We start from the raw sequence: 8965 nt of genomic DNA, 5'->3' as shown, positions 1-8965 counted from the left end.
CGAGGATCTGGAGGAGTGTGATGGGGGACACACAGGTAGGATGGATGTGTTACGTTTGTGCTTGCTTAAACTTGGTCTTTCAGTCTCTTCTGTTTGAGTTCTCCCTCTCAAAGCATCACCCCCTGAGAACCCAGTGTAACTTCAAAAGAGTCACTAAAAGCCATTTTTCAAGCTTAAAAACAATAGCAATAAAAACATATGTCTAAAGTGATATAAAGTGGTATATGACTGATGTACAATAGTATCTGGACACTTAAATCACAATAAATGTCTGCATGTTACTGGATTAGAATATAAAATATTAAACCAAACAGCATCTGCAAAAAAAATGTTACTAAATATTTTCTCACGATCTCTGAGGAATAACTTTTTAATAACGTTTTTTCTTTGTAATAACTTTTAGGAAAAAGTCACTTGACTCCAACACATTAACTGTGGGCACTGGGCATGTTACACTAATATCTGGCTCTCAGAAAATGTCTGTCAAATAATTAAATTTAAATTAGGGCTATATTGCATATATTACAATATATAAATATTTGCTCACGAGTTATGATATTCAAAAGAAATTACATGTTTGTGGCAGATGAAAGATAAAGAAGAAGACTGCCTTAGTCTAAATAAGATTTTCTTAATTTTGAACAGTATATAATTATCCTCAATGTCACTTGCTTTATCTTGCTATCTGTTGTGTAGTGACATTGATAGATTTTGAAATGTGATTTATGTGTCCAAATTCATTTCTATTGACTTCTGTTGTATTGAAGTCTGTGGGCTGATTTCTTTCAACCACTTCTCGTGCAAATGATATTGTGAAATGAGTCAGGAAGCTTTGGGCTGTTTCAGAGTTACACTTGATCATAGGGCTGAACATCACTAACATGGTTGTGTGTTTATACTAATTTTGTCCTCTCAGCAATCAACAGAGAGACAAACTTTATGACAAAAGTCCAAAATTAGTATCAAACTCCATGTAGTTCACTCTGATGCTTCAAAATGTATCAATCCTGTTCACGATGGATTTCTTGCAGTGTGCATGTGTGTGCGTCTTTGACATATGATACATTTTGAGTTGTTTACAAATCAAATGAGAATAATGCTTTGAGCATAGAGATTTCTGATGTGTAGCAGACTAACAGCAACAGAAGCAACTCCTCCCTTCTGTTTGTTCCTTTGTTTCTTCACATTGAAGGCTTGCCTTACGTTAAAACATCTAATAGAGAACAGATATCTTATTATTTTTGTGCTCACCTTTCTCCACACATAGCCTCTGTTTCCTCAAGGTTATAATTTGTTTTTGTTTAGTTTTTTTTGCACTTTATGACTATGATGTATTAATTAGTATGATTAAGATAAAACATCATTTTTATAGAACTTTGCTGTAATTGTTGTGCTTTGGATAAATTCTCCCTAACTGTGGTAAATCTAATTTAATCCCCAAGTCCTCTCAAATTCAGTGGTAACAGGAAATATGCCAAGGGACAGTTGCATTGTTACCTTTAATTTTTTCTCCTCTGACATCCGGTACGAGTACACTTAGACACAAACCACCATACTCATAAGATTTAAATCATCAGTCTGATCTTCACTTCAGATTTATTGGATAGTTTGCATGATACTATCTGTTCTGTTCTGTTTTGGTTGAGCCTTTTCATGTGGAAAAAAACATCTTCCTACTGTATCCACTCTTTTATATTCCATTCATGGGATTTGGGTTTATTTCCAATAATTTTTCTTTTTTTACCCTCTTGGGTGCCGTTTTCTTTGATGTCCACATCCTTCCATTTTCCAGGATTAAAGTTGATCCTCTTGTTTCGCCTCATCTTGTGCCACATGGAATTTTGGTGGTTGAAAAAAAAAAACGTTCTCATTTTTTTTATGTTTTGCACTATTAGGCTCAAATTAAACATCCTCACATTCCATACAACTGGAAATAAAAGGCAACAAAATATTTTCTTGCCATCATGTTTTATTTATTATTTTTGCCTAGTGCAGGCAACCCCATTATCTCTCAGGAAAGTTGTGTGTGAAAGAATGACCAACCCCCACCCCTCCATCCCTGTTCTCATCTTTATTTCTGTGCCTTTCTGCATAGACATGTCTGTTTGAATGCAGATGGCATAAAAAGACTTTAACTGCCACAAAGTATATCTGTTTTTCTATTTGTTGCTACGGATCAGTCGCATTTGACGTATGCGTTGATTGCAAACTAACTGATCCCCAGTGGGAGATCTCCATCATTACTCTTGCATGGATGTTATTGGCTCCATCTTGTGTGCTTCTCCATCCATGAGCTTACTAACAGGCCGACCATGTGTGCTGTTGTGCATATTACCCATCTATGTGCTGATGTCTTTGTCTCTGATGTCTTGCTGATGTTGTTGTTTCTTGTATTTTTGCTCTCTGTTCTGTGAAACACATTTGGATAATGGGAATTCCACAGAAAGGCTAACATTTATACCAAGAACAGGGATTACACTGGAATTTTGAAGATGGGAAACCCTAAAATCGTGCAGTGATTCTAGTGTGGAGATACTATCCAGGTTTTACATGACATGAAATAAACAATGTGTGCTTGTCTTATAAATGATCACTTTTGCAAATCAAACAGTTCGTCAGGACGTTTAAGCGAACACAGTGTTTAGAAACTAACCCAGGGTCACTGAAAAAAAAACAACCTGTGACGACATTTCTGCAAAATAATATTTGGTTGCTTTTTCCAAGTACAATGCTGAACCAGGATAGCTACCGAAAAAGTGTACTACAACAGAAAAGACATATGAATAAAGTTGGTTATGTGATGCAAATATTAAAATGTATTATTTTAAAAATCATGCAGAATGGGAAAAGTGTTTTTTTTTTTTTTAGGTCATAACATAGTATTGTGCTTTATGAATCTATAATATGTCCCTGTAATAATTATTTAACCCTTTAACTGCCGCTCGACCAAATGGTTGAGCACATTTTGAGTCACTATATTTTATTGAGAGGAGTACCTAACTTAATTCAAGCTGATTGAGCCATCTCTACCATCTGGTAGAGGTATGTTAAGCCAAAAAAAATCAACAGCATTTGTCACAACACTTCTTCTTTGATGGATGTCAGAGAGAAAGAAATCACTCCTGCCATGTAAACTGTTTTTGGTGAAATTTTGCAAGGTAAGCATATTTTTTTGACATATTACACTGTAAGAGCCCTAACTTTACAAAATTATTTTACTTGGTGCCATGAAAAAACTTTTGTATGTTTTCAATAATTTTTCAAAAACGTGCTCAACCAAATGGTTGATTTGTCACTTTATGGTAAACGTAGAAAAGCTAAGCTAATGTTTTAAAAATTATGGGACGTGTTGGAAAAAAAATACATTGAGTGTGGTATCTAATGACATAAGGAGATAAGAAATGCAAACAAAAAATGCTTTTTTTCTTGGTGGGGCAGTTAAAGGGTTAAAGGGGGGGTGAAATGCTATTTCATGCATACTGAGTTTTTTACACTGTTAAAGAGTTGGATTGCCATGCTAAACATGTGCAAACATTCAAAAATTAAGTTGTACGTTTGAAGGAGTATTTCTGTTCCAAAAATACCTCTTCCGGTTTGTCAAGTTTCGGACAGTTTTTTTCGAGTATGGGTCTGTGTGACGTTAGTTGGAGTGGAATTTCCTTATATGGGTCCTAAGGGCACTTCTCCCGGAAGAGCGCGCGCTCCCGTATAGCAGAGCAGAGACATTCACTGATCAGAGTGAGAGCGAATTGTCACAAAAGAGGTGTGTTTTTGGTTGCCAGGGCAAGACAACCCTGCACAGATTACCAAAAAAAAAAACAGCATTAAGGGACCAGTGTATGGAGTTTATTTTTACAGAGCATCAATGGAGTTGTGCAAGTGTTTTTGTTTGTTCCCTGCATTTCGAAGATGCTTGTTTTACAAACAAGGCCCAGTTTGACGCCGGATTTGCATATCGTTTATTTCTTAAGGATAATGCAGTCCCAACGAAAAAGAGTCACGATCGTGTGTTGGAACCGCAGGCGGTGAGTAAAACTGCTTCAAATATCTCTGTGTTGTTAACTTAGCAATCGGCGCGTAAGCACATTAAGTAAACAACATGCGATGTTGTCATCAAACTGCACTTTCCACATGTACAGCTTAAAAAAAAAAAAAAAGACAACATAAAGTGGAACTTTATTCATTTTCCAAAACCACTAAGCAAATATATACAGTTTCAATACATACCACATAAAGACGTCGTTGCTGATGCTGCTCTTGTTAAATTTCAGCCTCTGGATCTGATTCTGGATCATAAATATTCGCTGAATCTGACTGTTAGCCATGGTTTGTTTTGGATGTTTTTTTTTCCTCACGGTAATGTCACAGCTTCCAAACGCTCTCAACGCAAAAGCCTACTCGCGCTCGTGATTCTTTAGCTCCGCCCACACGTCACGCCTCCAGGCGCTCGTGTTTTTCTGGGAAAAATTGGTACAGACTATCTTTCTCTTATAAATATAATAAAACTAAAGACTTTTTGGAGTTATGAAGGATGCAGTACTACTCTATAGGTACTCAAGATTAACAGGATATTGAGTGAAAACGAGCATTTCACCCCCCCTTTAATTTGTGTGAAAAGTGTGCATCTCAAAAAATGTGAAAATGAAAGGATTCCTAAATAAAAAATTCAGTATCTAAAAAAAAAAAAAAGATTTACAAAACAGAAATGTTGGGGCTCCTTTTGCACGAATTACTGCTTCAATGCAGCGTGGCATGGAGGCGATCAGTCTGTGGCAGTGGTGAGGCATTTTTTAAAACCTTTTTTGCTTTGATTGTAGCAATCAAATCTCCTTCATCTCCTCTGTATTGTTTGGTCAGATGTTAATTATCTTCCTCTTCAATACCCCATAGATTCGCTGTAAGGTTCAAGTCAGTTGAGTTGGCTAGCCAATCAAGCACAGTAATATTATGGTCATCAAACCACTTGGAACTGGTTCACTGTGAGCAGGTGCTAAAGTCCTGCTGCAAAATGAAATCAGAATCTCCATACAGCTTGTCAGCAGATAGAAGCATGAAGTGCTCCAAAATCTCCTAGTAGATGCCATTGACTTTGGACTTGATAAAACACAATGGACCAACAGATGACATGGCACCCAAAATCATCACTGACTTCAGAAACTTCACACTGGACTTTGGATTCTGTGCCTCTCCATTCATCCTCTAGACTCCAGACCTTGATTTCCAAATGAAATGCAAAATTTACTTTAATTTGAAAAGAGTGCTCTAAACCTCTGAGCAACAGTCCAGTTCTTTTTCTCCTTACCCCAGGTGAAATGCTTCTGACATTTATTTAGGGCCTGAGCACAGATGGTGCGAGGACCCTCTTGTGTCTGCTTTGTTTATTATTATTATTTTTATTCCGCTTCTTCTTCTTCTTCTTCTTCTTCTTCTTCTTCCTCCAAATGAATCACATTTTTGAGGGCTTAAACATGCTCAGAAAGTCATGAAACTTTGCACTCCTGTCAAACCTGGTGAAAATTTTTGTCTAATATAGGATTCAGAAGAGGGTGTGCCAAAATGGCTTGACAGCACCGCCTGTACTAAAAAAAATCAACAGCCTTCCAGCTATGTTTCATGTACATGCAAGAAAACTGGCACACACATGTAACACACCAAGACCTACAAAAAAGACTCTTGGAGCAAAATTCTAAACCCAACAGGAAGTCGGTTATTTTTAATATTATAAGCAAATTTTGTGTCATTTTTGTAATTTCCATGCATTGTATTTTAACGAACTCCTCCTAGAGATTTATAAAGATCAACACCAAATTTGGTATGTCTAATCTAAAGGCCTTTGCGATGGTAAATTGTGAAGATCTCGAAGGGCTTGATTCGTTGAAGTGGCGGCCTGGCGAATTTTGATGATTTGCCATGAAAAATGAAGTTGCTATAACTCAGACATACAATGTTCAATCTGCCCCAAACTTCACAAGTTAGATAAGACTCTGAACCTGAACAGATTGACATGCCCATATTCAGTTATAGCCATAGCCATAGCGCCACCTATTGGCAACAGGAAGTGACATATTTTACACTGCGACAAACTACTCCTAGAATTGTTATGACATCAATGACTTTTTTGTGGTCAGTCTAATCTAAAGGCCTGTGTGATGTTCAGTTGTGAAGATCTTGAGTTTTCATCAAAAGGCATGTCCATGGCGTAAAATGGCGCCATGGCGAAGTTCGATGTCTCGACATGGGAATAAAATATGTTATAACTCAGGCTTAAAATGTCCGATCTTCCCCAAACTTCACATGTGTGATAAGAGTCCTGGCCTGAACACATCTGGAGGCCAGTATTCCATCGGGTGTGGCAAAATGGCTCAATAGCGCCACCTATACACTTTCAAAAGAGTGCGCCTCGATCTATGTTTCATGTACATGTACAAATATTGGTACACACATGTAACACACCAATACCTATGAAAAAGTTTCTTGGTACAAAATCCGAATCCCAACAGGAAGTCAGTTATTTAGAATTTTCTCTGCAAAATTGTTGTTGTTTTTTCCATTTTCAGAGGTTGTACTTTAACAAACTCCTCCTAGATATTTATTCAGATCAACACCAAACTTGGTCAGTGTAATCTAAATCCATTTGCGATGTTAATTTGCAAAGATCTTGAGGTTTCATTAAAGGGCGTGTCCATGGTGCCATGACAAAATTTGAAGTCTCACCAAAGCAAGAGAAGTTGTTGTAACTCAGGCATAAAATGTCCGTTCTTCCCCAAACTTCACATGCCACCTGCTGGCAACAGGAAGATTGGCACATATATGGAATATACTTTAATATATTCCACTTATATTTATAACTTTAAATGCATATTTATCAACGTTCACCTTTTTACTAAAGCCACTTGCTGCCGGTGAGCCCGGGTGCGAGGGCCCGGGCAGCTTTAATTTTTTATTTTTTTTTCTGGTTCAGGAGTGGCTTGGTTCTATGAATATGACAGCTGTAGCCCTTTTTCTGAACGTCGGCGTGTGGTGACTCTTGATGCACTGACTTTGTCTTCAGTCGACTCCTTGTGAAGCACTCCCAAGTTCTTGAATCGGCTTTTCCTGACAATCTTTCCAAGGCTGTGGTCATCCCAGTTGCTTGTGCACCTTTCCCACCACACTTTTTCTTTCTGGTCAACCTTCTATGAATATATTTTGATACAGCACTCTGTGAACAGCCAGCCCTTTCAGTAATGACCTTTTGTGGCTTACCATCCTTGTGGAAGGTGTTGATAATTGTCTTCTGGACAACTTTCAAGGCAGTAGTCTTCTCCATTATTCTGGTTGCATGTTCTAAACTAGCTAAAGAGGTACCCAATATTTATGCTCAAAATTAATCAAAACTAATCAAACTCAGAATGGAATATAATTTTTTTTTTAATACTGAATTTTTAATTTTCCAAAGCTGTAAGTCATAAACATTTTTTTTATTATTTTTCAGTTTGTATACAATTAATCTCTGAGGACTAAAAAGAAACTCAAAGCACAAAGACAACTGACATAGTTCCAATTATTTTATGTTTGGAAAGGGGGGAAAGCTGGCACCATTGTAGTTCAAGGAAGAGACTTTTAAAGTAACACTGATGTTGTGTCTGCAAGATTCCTGTGGTTTTATCGTGCAGTCATCGGCTCAGTTGATTAAGATGAAAAAACAGTCTTCAATGTAAGACATCAATCAGGAGAGCATGGAGAGGTGCACACTGAAAATGAGACCCTGGGGAAAATGGGTCAATGAACCACTGACACAGGCTGATTTAGATTTTGGTAGTCAGGCCCCATTGGGCTGGCTGTCACTTTGAAGCAGCTCTCAGATCAGTTTAAGGTTGACACACTTAGCTTAATTTAGCTTAATGGCCATACAACAAATTGAGCAGCAGACAGCAGTCACATGCCACTGGCCGAGGATATTAATTTATCACCTTGGGTCACATAGGAAAGCTTTTTGAAAACAGTACTGTATGTCAACTTTTATGGTTTATTTAATTTGCTTCACATTCTCTCTGAAAAATAAAAACAATTTTGTTGTTGTTGTTTTTTTGTTTTTTTACAGTGTAGGGTGGCTCTTTAGATTTGTTTACAAGAATTAACTCCTGTAAGCAAATGCAGAGAACTCTGCATCTGAGCTGGAGGCTTAATGCAATGTAGAAGCATTTGCTTTGCAATGGAGCTTAGCGCAAAGAACATTTTCTCCTATCTACGCTCTGCAAAACAAATATTGTCCCCTAAGACAAGCACACAATGTTTTTGTTGAATTAAAACTGTGAAAATTATCATTGCTTATTGAAGTGCTAATGTAAGATTAAAGTATTTACTGAGGCATGTAGGGGTCCACTGTGGCACTGTATTTGTGTCTGTGGTTTTAGTAGATGCTTTCATCTTGATGAAATCATTTGAAGCAGCCAATAAAATCCCTTACTCAATAAAGTAATTTAGCTCAGGATGGTTCAGGGAATCAGTAAAAAAAAAAAAAAAAATGTAATTAGGAAAGCTTTTTGCCAGTTGCTATACTTGTTTCAGTTGGTAATCTAATTTATGCTAGGGTTTCTTAGGTTTATTAAATATTGTCCATTTTTGCAGTTTTGCAGTTTTTTTTTTTTTTTTTTCAGATACATTTTAGAAAAATATTTTCTGTCTTACTGTGATGGCATTTGTGTAATTCCCAATCTTTATTTTCATTAATATTGAGCGAACGGCTGTTGGTTATACAATGATTTCTGCCAAAAATCTGTTCTAAATTGACTTGATTCATTCAGAATTAACATTATGCTCAAATAAGATCAGTAGGTCTTTATCTTTCTATTGCGATTTAGATTTTGTTGACAAATGTATCATACATGTATGATTAAAGTTGGTACAGGCATATACAGTATCCCAAAGCCATTTGCCCAAAAGTTTCTCAATATTCTGTAACCCTGTTTTTAGCCCTTTTGTT

The sequence above is a fragment of the Carassius gibelio genome, chromosome A20 (genome assembly GCF_023724105.1).
Source record: "Carassius gibelio isolate Cgi1373 ecotype wild population from Czech Republic chromosome A20, carGib1.2-hapl.c, whole genome shotgun sequence".
NCBI lineage: Eukaryota > Metazoa > Chordata > Actinopteri > Cypriniformes > Cyprinidae > Carassius > Carassius gibelio.
This window is presented reverse-complemented; position numbering follows the sequence as displayed.